The sequence below is a fragment of the Anas platyrhynchos genome, chromosome 9, assembly GCF_047663525.1.
Source record: "Anas platyrhynchos isolate ZD024472 breed Pekin duck chromosome 9, IASCAAS_PekinDuck_T2T, whole genome shotgun sequence".
Classification (NCBI taxonomy): domain Eukaryota; kingdom Metazoa; phylum Chordata; class Aves; order Anseriformes; family Anatidae; genus Anas; species Anas platyrhynchos.
Window position 1 is genome coordinate 21,839,040 of NC_092595.1, and position 15,984 is coordinate 21,855,023.

At 43.4% G+C, this 15,984-nt stretch overlaps 2 long non-coding RNA genes across 2 annotated transcripts; both read right to left on the reverse strand.

Annotated features, from left to right (window-relative positions):
* LOC140003168 (uncharacterized) lies at nucleotides 1-5,117 on the reverse strand. Its single transcript, XR_011811265.1, has 3 exons — nucleotides 5,072-5,117; nucleotides 3,626-3,774; nucleotides 1-253 (listed from the first exon to the last, which is right to left on the reverse strand). It is a non-coding gene; the product is annotated as an uncharacterized lncRNA (long non-coding RNA).
* A 533-nt stretch (nucleotides 5,118-5,650) lies between these two features.
* On the reverse strand, nucleotides 5,651-10,588 carry LOC140003167 (uncharacterized). Its single transcript, XR_011811264.1, has 3 exons — nucleotides 10,354-10,588; nucleotides 7,931-8,157; nucleotides 5,651-6,351 (listed from the first exon to the last, which is right to left on the reverse strand). It is a non-coding gene; the product is annotated as an uncharacterized lncRNA (long non-coding RNA).
* Between the last annotated feature and the right edge of the window lie 5,396 nt (nucleotides 10,589-15,984).

A 15,984-nucleotide genomic window follows, 5' to 3' on the forward strand; every position in this document is an offset into this window, starting at 1 on the left:
ACATCCTCATAATCAAGCCTTTAAAAGCAGAACATGGCCCTTGTTTAACATACTGAAAAATATTCTCTTTGTTTCTTTGGGTATAACGTATCTTTATTTCATGGTGATTTTTTCCTTGTTAAGGCTTGATCGTGCTCCGCCAAAGCTAGGATGTTTTGGAAGTAAACTTCACTTCTGAGGAATCATCCATACATATTTTCAGGTCTTCCTTGCATACTCCCTCACCCTCACAGCCACCAGTGATATTTGACTACTGAAACACACAAGGAGAAAGAAAAACATGATTTCTATCACAGGAGGGAACAGAATGACCCAATCCTGCTCTGCAGAGCACCTAAACAAATGCCTGACTGCAAACACAGGGGCAAGCATTTCAGGGTTTGACCTCTCTGTAAGGTCATCCTGCAGAAAAAAAAAAAGGAAAAAAAAAAAAAAAAAGAAAAAAAAATAGTTTTTGCATGTTTGTGCGAGAAATACAGTGAGTTCTTTCTCTTTAAAGTCCTGACTAGGGGGTATGTGCTTTCTTTTTTCGTATGTGCTTGCACACTTTGCATGCGATGGCCGCTTTCAGATTTGCATGAAAATGTGATGCGCTAACTGTAACTGTAAGACAGTCCCCTCACTTTCCCATGGCCCTATTTTGGCAGATACAATAAAAAAATCACTCTTTTCATCACAACTTGTACAACCTAAGGACAAATTTGTATTTTTTGTAACACTTCAGAGATAAGCACCAGCAAAACCAGCATCCAGTGAATGAACCACAGGGCGGTTATGAAAGGTCGTATTGAGGATTCTGCCAAAGGTTGTCCTGCCAAAACCAGAACCTTACTCCGAATCACTTGAAAGAACAACAAAGCTCAGGACAACCAGATAAACATATACTTACAGTGCCTTGTCCCAGTCCCTCCTCTGCAAATCAAAATAATACCTCACTGGCTGATTTGGTGTACGTAGGAGCTGTGGGGCTCAGCCGGGCTGGTCCCTGACACGCAGCCAGCAGTGTTTGTTCCTGCAGAGCACAAAGCCTGAGGTGTGCTGAATGAACACAGGCAGCAAAAGGTTATTTGCTTGCTCCTCCACAGAAACTCACTGCTTAGAACATTTGGCCGGGCTGTGCTTAAATGTAATTTATGTTGCATTTGAATGACACCACAAATAGAGTAAATGCTAAAATATGACAGCCTAAACAGCTCAACAGCTCCAAAATCAAAACAGACTAAAATACTTCCAAATATTCTTGCAAGCAGGAAGGAAAAGAGATGCTGAGGCACTACCCCAGCCCTGTTTTATCTATCAGTGACCTGACTCGGACAAAACCTGTGCTGATGTGCCCGTGCTCTCCCCCAGAGCCCTGTGTGCTGCTCCGGACGGCTTGCACGCCGCGTGCGGGGGCCTGGCAGGAGAGATGCTGAGGTTGCTGTAACAAGCACATCATGTAGTGGCACATTTTAAAAACAGGTCTAACCAGACAATGCACATAATAACAAAAATTAATGCTGTCCAACCAGCACTGGCTTCCCTTCTAGTACCTGACCCACTTCAAGGTTGCTGGAATAATACATGGAATAATAATGAAGTCCTTAACAGGCTAACTCAAGTCTCAGTTCAAGTGCAAATTCATGGCTGTGATGTGTGCCTTTGACAGGCATTTTGCACAATATGACTGCAAAATACCTTGGCAGACGGATGGCCTGTAATTCCCCAGCACTGCAGCTCTTCCTATGGCAGCAGTTGCTGCAACTACTGTGCAGACTGGTTTTGTGTTTTGCCCTGCCATGGTCTCTGTCAAACAAGGACTACAGCAGTGCAGTGTAAGTGCACAAATGCCTGTGTGCTCACTGCTGTGCTGCAATCACTCTGAGAAATGACAGGCTCTTGTGTTAGCCCCATTTTCTAGCTGTGAGTCCACTGTCTCTCTGGCATGTGGAGAGTTTGTACAGGCTTTCAGCAGTGTGACATGAGATTTGGCCAAGTGTTTTGTGCTCACAATACAAAAAATAAAATAATAATAATAAAAAAATCCATGCTGCAGCGGTTGCAACCAACAGCGAAAGCTGCAGTGGTGTGGTAAGCCAAATGGTTCAGGTTCAGAAATTTTTCTTACCGCTGAATTTTATCTGCTCTTAGAGGGGAACAAGCACGTACACAACGCATCAGAAGAGACAGATGATTCAAAACACTCAGGGCAAATTTAAAAAAAAAAAAAAAAAAGCTTCTGTTACAAACCACAGAAAAAAATACTGTGCACAGCCCCGCGTGAAAGTTCAGAAGGCATACCAGTAGCACCATGGGGCACTGATGCATCAAAAGGTTGGGGGCTCCTGATCTTGGTGGGTAAAGCACCTGGAAAGTGGTTGACAGGGTAATTAGACTCCTGAGCAGTCAGGTGAAGCCCGAGTCCAAACGGGGCCTGTTTTGTTGGGCGAGCTAATGCCACTTTCTTCCAAAGCAGGAGCCCCAGATTTACCGAGGTGCTCGCTCGGCAGCACTGCCCCCAGCAGAGCCAGCGGGCAGCGAAGCCGCTCAGTGGCACTCGCCAACCGGACCACGGTGCTGGTGGGGAATACCTGGGGCCGACAGGTCTTTGTTCTCCTGAGATCCTGTTTCTCAGGACCAACTCAGCTTCTCTGGGAGTCACAGAAGTCGCTTTGAGAGGTGAGGGAGAAGCCTGGTTCGGAGTTTTTGCAGTCACGCTGCCAGCGATCACCGTGCCTGTGGCCGTCACTGACTTTCATGCCTCAGCTGCTTTGAGGCTTCCTGTTAGCCAGGTGACAGAGGCTCGCTCGGCTCGCATTCTTAACATGCCCGTGTATTTGTGGCCATTTCACATCCAGGCACAAGCTCTAGGTTTCCCATGTGGAAATTTCCTCCCCTTAAACATGCGCGTTGTTTGTAAAGTTACTCCTGCACAGGAGAAGTCTCTACTCAGATGCTGTTTGCATACTTGCCAGGTCCTTCACGCCCCCACGGAAAGCCTCGGGGAGCAACGTGACGGATCTGCAGTCTGGGCTCAGGTATGTGCTGGAGAGGCAGCTGGGCCTGCTTAGGATGTGACAGACATCCAGATGTTTGCCATCGCTCCGCAGCAGCTGTCCAGCCAGCCCTACTGCACCGAGGAGGCTGTATAAAAAATTCCACGTGCAAATCCCAGCGCAAGGTCAGGTGGATGCACTCACATCCGTTCTGCCAGCGCTCGCTGACCTTGCTGCCTTTGCCCTGAAAGGCACGAGGAGTGTCCAGATGACTTATTTGGGCATCTGAGCTGTACGAGGAAGAGGGTAATTTCCAGTTTATGGATGGGAATGGACGTCTGTGATTGCCACAAAGCCATTTCTACAATTGCCACGTGACTGCAGCCACAGAAAACACTCATTATTTTTGAGGCTGCTAGTAAACATCCTCTTCCAGACCTGGCTCTGCAGCCTAAGGATGGAGTGGTCACTGCCACAAAGCAGGCCTCTTCCTGTAGCTCCGCAGGTCAGAATCATACCACTGTTTCCCAGATCTGCCCTGGACAAAGCGTGCTGCTTGGAACAAGCCCACCTTTGTCAGCTGTTTGAACCAACCTAAATGACCCTGCCTGAGGCCGAGTAGTGTGCATTTATTCCCCAGACACACGCACCTTTATGGCCAAGCTGTGCAGGTGGCAGAACTGGAGGCTGAAGGAGGAAGGCATTCAACAGCCAAAGGGGCTTGTGATCTGGGTGCTGGGACATGGCCACAAACTCCTTAAGCCCGCTGCCCAGTACGACCGCCTGTTTTTTTTTCGTTCTGCATAAAAAATGTGAGACACTCATGAAAATCACAACCATTCCTCACAGCTTTACTACATTGTTACCTAGGGGCCAACAAACAATACTCATATCTAGCACAAGGCAAGCACAAAAAAAAATAGACAGTTTCTTTCAAAATAGCTCCTAAATGACATAGATAAGGCAGGTTATGGGGAAGGTGTGGCAGGAAGGAAGGTGTGATTTCAGGACTGGGATTGGGGTTGTTGGACATTAGGTCTGAAAGGAGCCCTAAAGCACATGAGGAAAAAATCATGTATTAGATATCTTGAACCTGCACAGCTCTCTTGTGAAGTGAGTCCAGTGGGTTTGTTAAGTCAGGCCTGCGTGATCTGAGCCTGGCTGTCTGAACAGCTGTGCCATGGATGCAATGTAAGGATAAGCTTTTGATGCCAGTAAGTTATTGGTTTTACCTTCAGGAAATACCTAGATAAATACTGTCCTGCTGAGAGGACACGCTATGCTAATGCCTGGCAGCAGACGCACTCACAGGTAATAGCTACAGTTTCTCAAGACGTTAGAAGATAAAGCACAGAAAAAAAAACAACCCAAGATCATAACGGGTGAAGAGCTGCACACGACTAGAATGCAAATCTGTGCCTATGCAAGACCTTGGTACCAGGATGGGCGTATCAGATGTATAGCAAAAAGTTCCTAATATATGTGGTGCATATTAACTGAGGCTCATTGTTACTAATGGACCTTATCCAAGCCTGCTGTGCTGATAAAAGAAAATATTTGAACAACAGTAACAGGTTTTGCAGGTGATACCCAGGTTGGCAATCACATTTCACAGTGCTTCTTTCTGACCCAAATTCTTTCTAGGGATTGAAATGTGCTGTGGCCAGATCTCAAAGCATATTTGGCTCCAGCTGCCTGGCTGGGGGATGTTTTATTCATGTCGTTATTAAAATCACTACTTCAATTTAAAATGCTGTTAGAGAGCCTGCAGATTCAGCCTATATAGCATAAGCCAAGAAATATTCTTCAAATGAGCTACGCAAGTTGTGCCTTGCACTCCCCAAAATCATTTTTATTGCACACATCGATGATACTCCTTAATTTGACAAACAGCAACTTTGATACCATGGTAAAGAAAATATGAATCTGTAAAATGCTTCTGGTTTAGTATGGACAGGGGATACTAGTAGTGAATTTAATACAATTTTAGGAAGTAAGAATGATTTATTTAATGTAATTATCTCCTTTGCAGCTCAATATGATCCTGCCATGCCTAGCTGGGAGTGGAGGAAGAAAAAATCCTGCAAATTGCTTACCTTTAATCTTCTTCTATTTTTCTGATTCTTCTAATTGAGGAATTATAACAACTACAGGAAGGTGCGTGCTCTCTTCAGAGACCTTTGTCAACCGGTAATACAGATTCATTACTTTCTGTTGGTTTTAGGACTTTAATATATGTATATAAAGCAAAAGTTGTGAAACGATCGTAATAAATTGCCATTTTCGAAATGACATGATTTCCCTTTTTAATCAACATTACGTAATATTTCCATCAATTTCACTTCAGAGGTTATCATAAGGGGTATTTCTGACATCTGCAATATGCAGGACAGTTGTGCACACTTACACATATTAGGAATCATTCCCATTCATTTGCCTGTGATAAAATGTGTTTGTCACTAAGGCTCCAGCCTGTGCTCCCCGAGTCACTGAGCACGTATCTCCGCAGGAGTCAGGAGGTGCAGGCACAGGGACAGTCCCTGCTGGGAGCAGTACCCAGATGGCACTGTGGATGCCAGAAGCGGGGCTTTCCCCATACGCTTGCCTGGGTTTGCATTGACCTTCACTAAAGACATCCAAGAATTCTCCTCCTCAAAAATCCCCCCCCCCCTTTTTTTTTAAAAAAAAAAAAAAAAATCAAGTAGGCATCTTAGCAGAAGAGGAATTTAACAAATGCATGCATAAATGAAAAACACATGGGATGAATGTTAACTGCAAACTTTGCCTCTAGTACCAGATTGTTCAGGAAAAGAACGGCAAGAAAATTCGAAGATGTTCCCAAGGCTCTTCAGAAACAATAGCAGCAATGCACCTTCTATTGTAGCCATTTTGCTGTTGAAATGCTATCACAGTTTAGCAACTCCTAGACATCAGACAACAGCTCAGCAAACCCTGCTTGGTTTGCAAATTTCTTAAAACCAGGAGTGCCAAAGATTTTTTTTTTTTTTTTTCCCCTGCCAAATTAGGCTATGTCAGCCAAATGGAAAGGTGTAAATCCTTTCCTCTTGTGCACTCAGTTCCTGTAGCAGTCCTCAGGACCTGACAGAGATTGAAATTGCCTGCTATTAGCAACGAGAAAAAGTATGAGGCAGAATGCCAACTTCTAAATTAAACAAACGAAAATCCTTTTCTAGTTAGCTTTAAAGACAAGTATATTTCTTTAACACCTAGTGCTCAATACACAGTCAAGTTTAAGTGAGTGGCTGGAAAAGTACCAGAGACATATATACTTACATGACTAAAAGAAAGACTGCATTTTTGAACGCATCCCAAGGATCTACGAAGACATCTCTCCATCTCTGGGCCAGCTGGAATACTAGGGAGTTGAGAAGATTTGTGATCAGAGTGGAAAGTCCTAAAGATCATTTCACAAGCCCCATCAATCAGCCTAATGGCACCGTTGTCTTTCAAGACACATATCTAAAGAATTTTGTAATTAGTTAAAAGGCTGGTTCACTTTATCATAGATTTTCACTGAGGGAGAGTGGCTTTTTTTTTTTTTTAATTGTTATTTTGTATTATTTTTGGATTTGCTTTCACATTTCAGAACTCCTCTGACTTCAGGGAATAATTCCAGTGAACAACCAGAAATCCAAAAAAGCCCTTACTCAAATGCATCCATTACTTCTAATAACACATTCCAAACACTTCCTCACTGTGGCTAAGAAAATGACACATAAATAAGCTCATTTCCAAAAGAGGGAGAAAAGATTAAAAAATACTTGTCTACTGAAGTTTTGCATAACATATAGGTGGTGCACTATACACAGGGACTGCGGTGTTACCTGTGTGCTCAGGTCCCAGTAAATACAATACTGGGCTTATTAAAGAGTGACATTTGGTGTTTACTGACAAGAAAGCACATACATGCCTATGAGAAGTATTATGATATTCTGAAGCTGCTTTATAGTATTGGTAGGAAAGCACCTAGAAAGAAAGAAGAATCAAAGTCCAGCTCTTCATGCCTTCTGTCGAATTCCTAAAACCTTCCTAGAAAGCCAGTATGTTCTGAAGAGGGATAAAGAGCTGAAATTAAATGTGATAGTGAAACAGATGCAATTCTTTCCATAGGGAACATGAAGTCTTCCAGGCTTCTAGGAGCCTCCTACTAAACCTTATGGGGTGGTACATAAGCCTACACAAGAAAATGATGTGTTTCTAAGTTTGGAAGGCCATGCTGATTCACCGATTCACTCCCTAAATCTTCATATTTGGGTGGCTTTATTGCTTCAGCATTCAGGCCTGTTCTAGCTGTAACATGGGATGCCTCCGACTTCCCCTCCCCTGGCATGATGTTTATGCACTGCTGTCCCATTCCAAAAGGCTGCTTAAACCTTGCAGTGTATTTGCTCTTGTAGGTTCCTGTTTCCTATTACAAAGCTGGGGGTGAAGGGGAACTTGCTTCCTTTCCTTTGGTAGGAGGGATGCTGAAAAGCCAAATATTCCTATAGGGCTCTACATGCAGAGGACATGGGTTAACAACGGGGAAAAAAATGAAGCACAAACACCATCCTATGAACCCATGCCCACAGCTTGTTCAGAAAACGCCTCAGATGTTCTTCAAAACTCTGAACAGCAGCTTGCTAAGAATATACCCATGTAGCTCTAAGATATATACAGCAAATATTGGTGGTAAGATTCTACTAAGACAGAAGCTCCTGGTCCCGTCTTAGGAAGGTTGATGGAAGCAGTAAAGAAATGTTATTTACCACCAAGACACCCAAGATTTTCTAGTTGTATCTCAGTACAGCCTAAACCATTAAAACTCTCTCTTCTCATCCTCTATTTTTCCTTTCTTTCCTAGATATTTGTCACCAAAAAAAGAAAATCTAAGTCATCTAAGTCAACCCTCCCTGCACAGAAGTCTATACCATACTAACCAATCCTTTATGTACCTCTGCCAAGCTCTTTACACGTGTGTCGGCGTTAGCTTATGAAATTATTTTTAGGATTTTCCCTTCAGATCAAAACTATTTGCACCAACTTCTGTGCACCAACTTCCTCCTGCGCGCAGCTGCTTCAGACATCGAGGTCTTTGAAACCGTCACGGTGCTGAACAGAAACCCAAGCAAGGCAGAGTGCTGTCGCTGTTGTACACTGGCTACTTGCACCAGATGCCTTTCTTAAAAAATAAACATATATAAAAATATATATATAAATAAACATACATATATATATTCATATATATATACCCACACAGACGTACATACATATATATTTATTCATTCTCAATAGCTTTAGTTTGCTTAACAACAATACATATTTTAAGACCCACCTCATCATTTATAATAACATACATTACCAACATGTGTTTGTGGAGGCCTTTTAAACTGGAAACTTAAACATTTAATTAAACTTAATGTGCTTTTCAGGCCTACTGGCACATGGCATCCGCAGGAGCCCAGCTGCTGCACGTGGCGAGCGGGGGCCAGGCTGGCTGGCAGAGCCCACAGTCAGCAGCCTCAGCCCAGGTCTCATTTACACAGCCATAAGGAAAAAAAAAAAAAAAAAAGGATTACTGGTTTAACTTGACATGAATTTAACCATTAAAGCAGGATTTTCCTCGCAGTGTTTTCTCCTTGGTATTATTTGGTAGGTGAAATGTGGAGGATTTTGCTCTGCGTTTTACTAAGGAATTGTGGCAATGGCAGAAATTGTCATTGCGGGATTTCTCAGGGCCACAGGAATGACTTGGCTTAAAGGATCGTGCGTCCAAACACAGAGATTACCCAATAAAATCTATTATTTTTCTGGTGCTCAACAGTGCTAGCTCTGTGAATCAAGAGCTCTGTTGGGTAATCCAGCATCTTAATTATAATTTGGTGACAAGTATGGATTTGAAAGATTCTTCAGGGTTACTTTGACCACAAAGTTCTCATGTGGTGGATAGGTGTTCAAACAGTCCTACCTCATTTTCCCCTTGTTACAGCATTGTGCAAGGAAGCGTTTGCAATGCACAAGAAGACGTTGTGGTCATAAGAACAATCCTGAATGAGGGACGGCTTGTTCAGATAGTTACGTGACAAACAGCTCTTGTCAGAGCAGCACAAAGTCAGGGCACCCTGCACCATGGCAGCAGCCTGCTGCTCGCGGCCCGGCGCTGCTTTGGCATCAGAATATTACATTGCTGTTCCCTCCCCCTACCCTCAAAGCACAGGAATCAAGCCACAGAGCTGTGGATGTGAGGCTATGTTAGAAAAGCAGCCTCAAACCTAACTAACAATTCTCTTGCCTTCGATTTGGAAGCAGGCAATGGTACCTTCTCTTCATAACTGTACCTAAAAGTGAGGTGAGAGAAGATGTAGTGCCTATAGCACTAGAAGTCCCTACAAGTTGCGTGCCTAAACTACATTACAGCTTCTGGTACCTGGATGCTGCCACAGGACAAAACAGGGAATGAAACTGGCTTAAGGGCAGCAAAAGGAAATCTGCTAAGCAAAGAAAGCCAATGCAACTTGGGGACTGTCGTCTTAATGGCTAATCCTTTGAAAGAGTTGTTGTTAGGCTGAGGTTGACTTTAGTTGTGGCATTCCTTCCTGCGTGATGCTTTCAGCTGTAGTTAAGATTATAATAACTAGACTATACATGTCACTGGACAGCAAGATTACTATTGTTTTTCACGTGTTACACCATCAGACAAGCTGTTGGGACAGAGCAGCTGGACAAGTTGGAGCTAGCCTCCTCTCAATTAGCTGCTTAATGATTCTGTTTCTCAGTAATAAACTCACATCTCTCCAGCTTTACATCTGTACTAGTTTATTTCAGCTAACAAAACAGGGTCCAGAGTACAGATCTGTTGACCAGGAGCTCTGGAGCTATATGCTGAATCATCTCCCCTGCAACCACTGTGCACGTTGTACTGCTTTTCTATTTTCCCTTCGGAAAATATGGACAACAGCATCCACCTGCATTACAAGTATCCCTTCTACAAGGCTTTGAAAGAGGTGGCACAGCTCCGTCTACTAACTGATGATTATTTTGTACAGAGCATAGGCCCATCAGGCAGAAATAAATTAACATTTTAAAGCTAATTAGCAATCTAGTTTTAATCTATTTCTCACAGATGCTGGTGCTGGTAAATCACTGGTAAAAGACTGAGAATAGCCCTGTTCCTTAGAGCTCCTCACCAGCCTGGCCACGTTTTGTAGTCACTTGCACATAACGCACGCTGTGTGGCACAGATTTTCCTAGTCAAGGTTCATTTGGAGCTGGTTTGTTTGCATTGCTGTGCTCCATAAATACCAGGCGTCCCCTTTCCCAGCAGGCTATTCTGTCAGAGTAGGGAAAAGAAGGGAAAAAAAGAAAGAGGTAAACTCACCAAACAGCAACAAAGGAGCAGGCAAAGCCACAGCACTCGCCTTGAGGGGCTTCAGGCACTGCAGTGCATGCTGCAGAGAGGAGGAATTACTCAGACATATCCTGCATGTGCTGAAACAGTTACATGCACACAAATTGCAGTGTGTTTGCTGTCCACACAAACAAATTACAGTGCATTTGCTGTCATCTCTGTATTATTGCATGTAGCCAAAGTCAGCACTGCTCCTCTGAGCTGTAATTTGTAGTACAGCACAGCTCCTCTTTTACACATGCATGGCTGCCTCATCCCACTGCACTACTTCCACAGCCGTCTCACCCCAGCTCTTGTTCCCCCCTCCATGAAAGACCATGACAGGGATTTCCCTTGCTCTCAGCAGTAAATGTAGCAGTCCTGGTCGAGAGTGAGAAGCAAAACTGGATGGCACACAACAGTATGGGGGCAGCTGCACTTGCAAATTATTTTTTTAAAGGCCGAAGACCTTCCCAGATTTGGGCAGATTTCCACTACATCCATCATGAGGACAATGCCAGTTTCCAAGCATACAACAAATCTGCAGTGAAACATGGGAGATGCACACTAACTGGTTGGTTCTGATCCTGGAGCTAAGCACAGGCTATTTATCTCACTTCTTGGACAGCTCTCAGTGTCTTTGTCAAGTTTTTTGTTGCTAAAACTAAGCTGCTTCATCCGGCTGGGGCAGGACTAGTTCAAGTGTACTACAGAGTGGTGCAGATACAAGTCCGTACTCTAAACAAAATAGCCTTTCAACAAAATCATTCATCTTAAAATAAGAGAGACATTATTCCCCAGCCTCATTCAAAGAGCGACTACATAGAACTGTTTTTGCTGAAATCAATATGGTCCAAGTCAGGTTGCAAAACATTAGGTTTGGCAAATCTAATTATCAAAGGAAAAAGCAGTTGCAAAGAGTATTGCTGGAAATCTCAAACATATATAGCTCCACGTTTAGTATTAAAAATCTCAAAGTCCCAGTTGTACGTCTACATCCAAAACAGTGCAAAACCAAGCACAAATCCAAAATCAGAGCAAAGACTGCTATTGTTCCTGAATTAACTCATAAGTGCCATTGGGTAGACGCAGCACATCCTACACAGAACAAAACGGTACAGTGCATTTTCAGTAGGTAGTCTGGACTATTAAGATTACTCTTTTTTTTTTTTTTTTTTTTTTTTTTAAACCATTGCTGGTTTGCAAAAGGTACCTTCTCTTACTGAGGATCGGTGTAATCAGCCACAACAGAAATCAGGCCAACAATTTAAACTTTGTGGTGAATCTTTTCAAACCTCTAGTTATGGTTATTTTGGCTCTATTTATTCTGATTTGTTCCTGTAAGGCAGGACCTTCCTGCATTATGATACCAATTCGCTGTATCGAGATAGACAAGGAAAACTGGCAACACAGCTTCGGAATGCACAGAAGAAGGATGGTTTCTCTTGTTTCTTGGTGGAGTAGAGTTCAGTGCTTCTCTGCTCTGCACATCATTTCAACCGACTCTGCCTTTCAAGTTTGCCCATGGCTGACTGGCTGCAGGGGGCATTTCCAGGGAGAAAGGAAAATCATGGAGATGTTGGGATAATCCTCCACTGGGATCCGCCGGTGTGACAGCCACTCCCCATCGCGGAGCACAGCTGCGCTCATCCCTACCCAGCCCTCCGAGGACAGCTGGCTGGCAAGTCAGGTGCTGGTTAGATCATCACCAACACCTCCAGTTTCGAAAGGGAGAGATCAAAAAGGAGATTGCAGTTGTAGGCGGAGACAGAAAGCATGAGGCTAAGTTACGGTGCCTCTTTCCACTTGTGATCAGCCAGTCTGTGTCTGGGTTTCTTATCCTACCAACTCACCCTACCGCAGACAGGCGGGTCACTTTAAGTCTCCAAGCCCTTGTACAGTCCATTACAACACATAAAGGTGCTCCAAGGACCAGCCAGCACCTATCACCTTCCTGTCCCTTTGCAGGAGGAACACAAATCTTCATCCCTCCGTGCTTTCAAAGACACCCCAGCACGCACCGGACAAGGCAAGAAGCACCTTATTCTTTCAGTCTTCCTTTTCCTGTAGCATTTCCTTCCACTTCACTAGAAGCTAAAATTCTTCCTTAGAATTTACTTTCTTTTACCTTGTTCGCCATCCCTGCTTGAACATTTTAAAACTCCTGGTTAATCACCCTTCTACTTAATAAACCTACGGAGCTGCCTTAGAGCCCTTTTATCCACCTCTCTCTGCCCTTGGGACGTCTCTCCTATTGTCACAGATTTCCACCTGCATTTTTCAGGAGCTTTTACCACTCCCCATTTACCTCTCCCTAGTTACTTGCAAACTTGCCTTGCTTATGCAAGGGAAACATTTGTATACCTCCCCATTTTCCCAAAGTGCATCACTGCCAAAGCTCAGGTACTGTTTTTCTTGGGGATCCTGGGAGCTGTAGTCCTCTGAAAACCAGGCCTGCCTGTCCTGGGCTTGTCCCGTCCCCCCCCCCCCCCAGAAGGCTGTAAAGGTTTGTGGCTCTGTAAAAAGAGACAGCAATCTGCACCTTTTCACAGAATTGAGGTATTTTCCAAGTATTTTTCAGCCACAGACACGGCACAAGAATCACTTACAGTTTAGGTCCAAACCCAGAAAATCTAAGCAAACACATTTTTTATTAATAGTATGAGAAACCTAGGTACGTCATACAATAATTCCTATTACAAATATTACCAGGAGGAGAACAGACAGGAATGAAGCTGGAAGTTACATCTAAAGTACCAAGAAAGCATCTGTGGAAGGTGGCTCTGAGGGAAAGGATAGCCAAGGAGAAAGCTCACTAGATGAAAGAGGCCAGATGTGATGGAGGCTGAGAGAGAGCTCAGACAAGAGGAAAGCAAAACCATCATTTTATTGAGTAAGATTTGCAGATTAACAGTTATAGGTGCAACTAAGACCAATGCCATAGGAAACCTGAGCCCACCTCTTCAGAACAAAACCCACAGGCATCTAACGTGCCACGATGGAGGACAAATGGCTTACCATTTCCAAAAGGAAAGCAGCAGTTTCTGACAATATTAAATTCAAATAGAACTAGTGCCAGCATTTACCTGATATTGTTTATTTAACACTGCTGGGGACATGTTGCAGAATTGCTCTGAGTTCTTGAACTGTGCCCCTGGAGGTTCTTTTTAATTACATAGCAGATTACAGGTGACATGAACAGTACCCAAATGCCTTCTTTTTTAAGCCCCAGGATGGGGCTGATGGGAGGAAAGAGAAGTACACCACAGGCTCCACAGACACAACCTTACTCAACAGCACAGCCTGTGCCAGCCAGTATTGAACTATTTCTTCACTTGACCCGAGCACCTTTAAGTTTGTGGCTACTTTGCCAGAAGAACAAGACCCCAGAAAGCAATCGACCAGCTTCATATGCTAATATGTTCAAACTGCGTGGCTTTGAGTACAATACAGATGTAATACCACAGCACCAAAGATTGATGAGCCTTGGCTTTTACCCATTTTTTTGCATTATTCTCTACTGCATTCTTCTAGTCTCCTGGATAACTGCGCTGCCCATGAGCTACAGCAGAAATGAGCCGGGCCCATGCAGTGAAGACAAATGATTCTTTGTAGCTTGTTGCAGTGATGTTAAAGCTGGAACAAATTTCATTAACTAGCAATCAGAGGCCAAAATACCAGTAATGAGCTATTTTCTATCTAGAAAACAAAGATATTGGATACCCACTGCTGAATGTAAGTAGTGATAAAAGAGACAAGCTAAAGAAAATGCCCAGAGGAACACGGACAAAGACTTTCTATTTAAAGTTTCATGCAGCAAATGTAAACACAGGGTCCATTTCTCCTTTGCATTACACATATTTTCACTGATGCAGCCCTGATTTCCCCAGGCTCAGAAAAGAATAATGCCCAGGAAGGGAAATGCCAGGGGAGTGCAGAGCAATTCACACACAGGAAGAGATTAACTACACGGGCAGCATACATGGAAAGAAGAGGGAAGGGGAACGATGCCAAAGGCTATCCAGCTCTGTGAACAAATCATTCATTTCTTAAGTCCCCTCCCCTCCACTGTGGTAAAGGGCACTTGTGAATAGATTTTGGACCCAAGCCAATAACTTTTCCTAACAGTTTTGCAAAGATGATTTGAATACTATTGACACAGTCTTCTATCTCCAGCTCAGCTTAACTGTTAACCAGAGGAGCTGGGTCTTTGAAAGCCTTCTTGAGAGCAAAGCCTGCAGTAGTGTGATTTCTCTGCAATTGAGCTAGTTCACATTGATAACATTTAAATTTTGGCCAGATTCTTTAATAAGAATTCAGATATAATGTTGGTGTTTTTAAATACATGTTTCAAAAACTGGAGCCATCCAAAGTACGCATGGCAGCACATCTTCCGTGTTTATTTTTATTCATAATCTAAACTCTACTTCAGCTGTCTTCATGCTTTAGTAGCATGAAGTACTAGAAGCCTACCAACACATAAAATTTCCCTTTTGATTTCCTTTGGTCAAGGGACAGATCCTTTTTCTCTCCAAGTCACCGATAAGTCACTGCAGGCTAATTCAAGACAAGCATGAGCACGTGATATCTGAACAACGGATGTGAGGCTATGTTTAAAGCAAGCGTACTAATAAGGACCGTGTACTGGGGGGTCTTCAGTAGGAGAGACTGCTGGCAACCAGTTGGAGAAAGTATTCTGTTACAGCAGTGGTATTTTGGGCTTCAGACTGAAATGTTTAGAATGTGATCTGCTCAGACAGCTACGGGAGCAGTCCCTACACCACGGCAACTAGCATATGGCTCTTCACTGTTGCTAATAATTGCACAACAGAAAGAAAAAGTAGCAAAAAGGAGGATGCCCTTGCATGCACAGACTAAGAAAGTCTGTGACTACATTCTCCAAGGCCATAACCAGAAGTTATAAATAGCTTTATTGCTGACTTTCACTTCTCATCTAATTGAAGAAAAAAAAAGTGTATCCAGGTCTTGCAGATAGCTCATTTATTTTGCTGAACTACCTGAGCTCAAGGATGTTGTTTATTACTAGCTGGGTACAAGCACAACAAAAGGCCAGGGAAAATTGGCTCTAGGTATAATTGTTTTTGTCAGGTACAGATGAGTATCTTTTTTGGTAAGGCCACAGCACCACCCTTCTGAATTAATGGACCTTTCAACATAAAGTCAGAGGAAACTTAAGTCACAAGTGCTCAAAAACCGCAAGGAAGGCTTTAGCACTTCACAGGGCTTGCAGAACAGTACTTAGGCCGCTGTTTAGCTTCTAGACTCATGATATTTAGCCATTCATAAGGGGCAGATACACTCGATCAGTCCGTGACCTAGTCTCCAGCCCAACATCAGCACTGGGCACTGAGCTGCTTGTGGGAAGATGGAAAAGCTCTGCACAGATGAAGACCACTGAGGACTTTCCAAACATACTTCAAATGACGGCATCGTGTGCCCTCACAAAAAGAGTTATAGTCTCATAGGATAGAAACCAGGAAAATAACAGTGCCCAGTTTTGCCTGAACTTATTCCCATCCACCCTAATTGTTCTGGGAAGCAAGAAATCCTTGGAAACTAAATAAGTCTTGCTCCAACCTCTCTTTTACGTACCCTTTACTG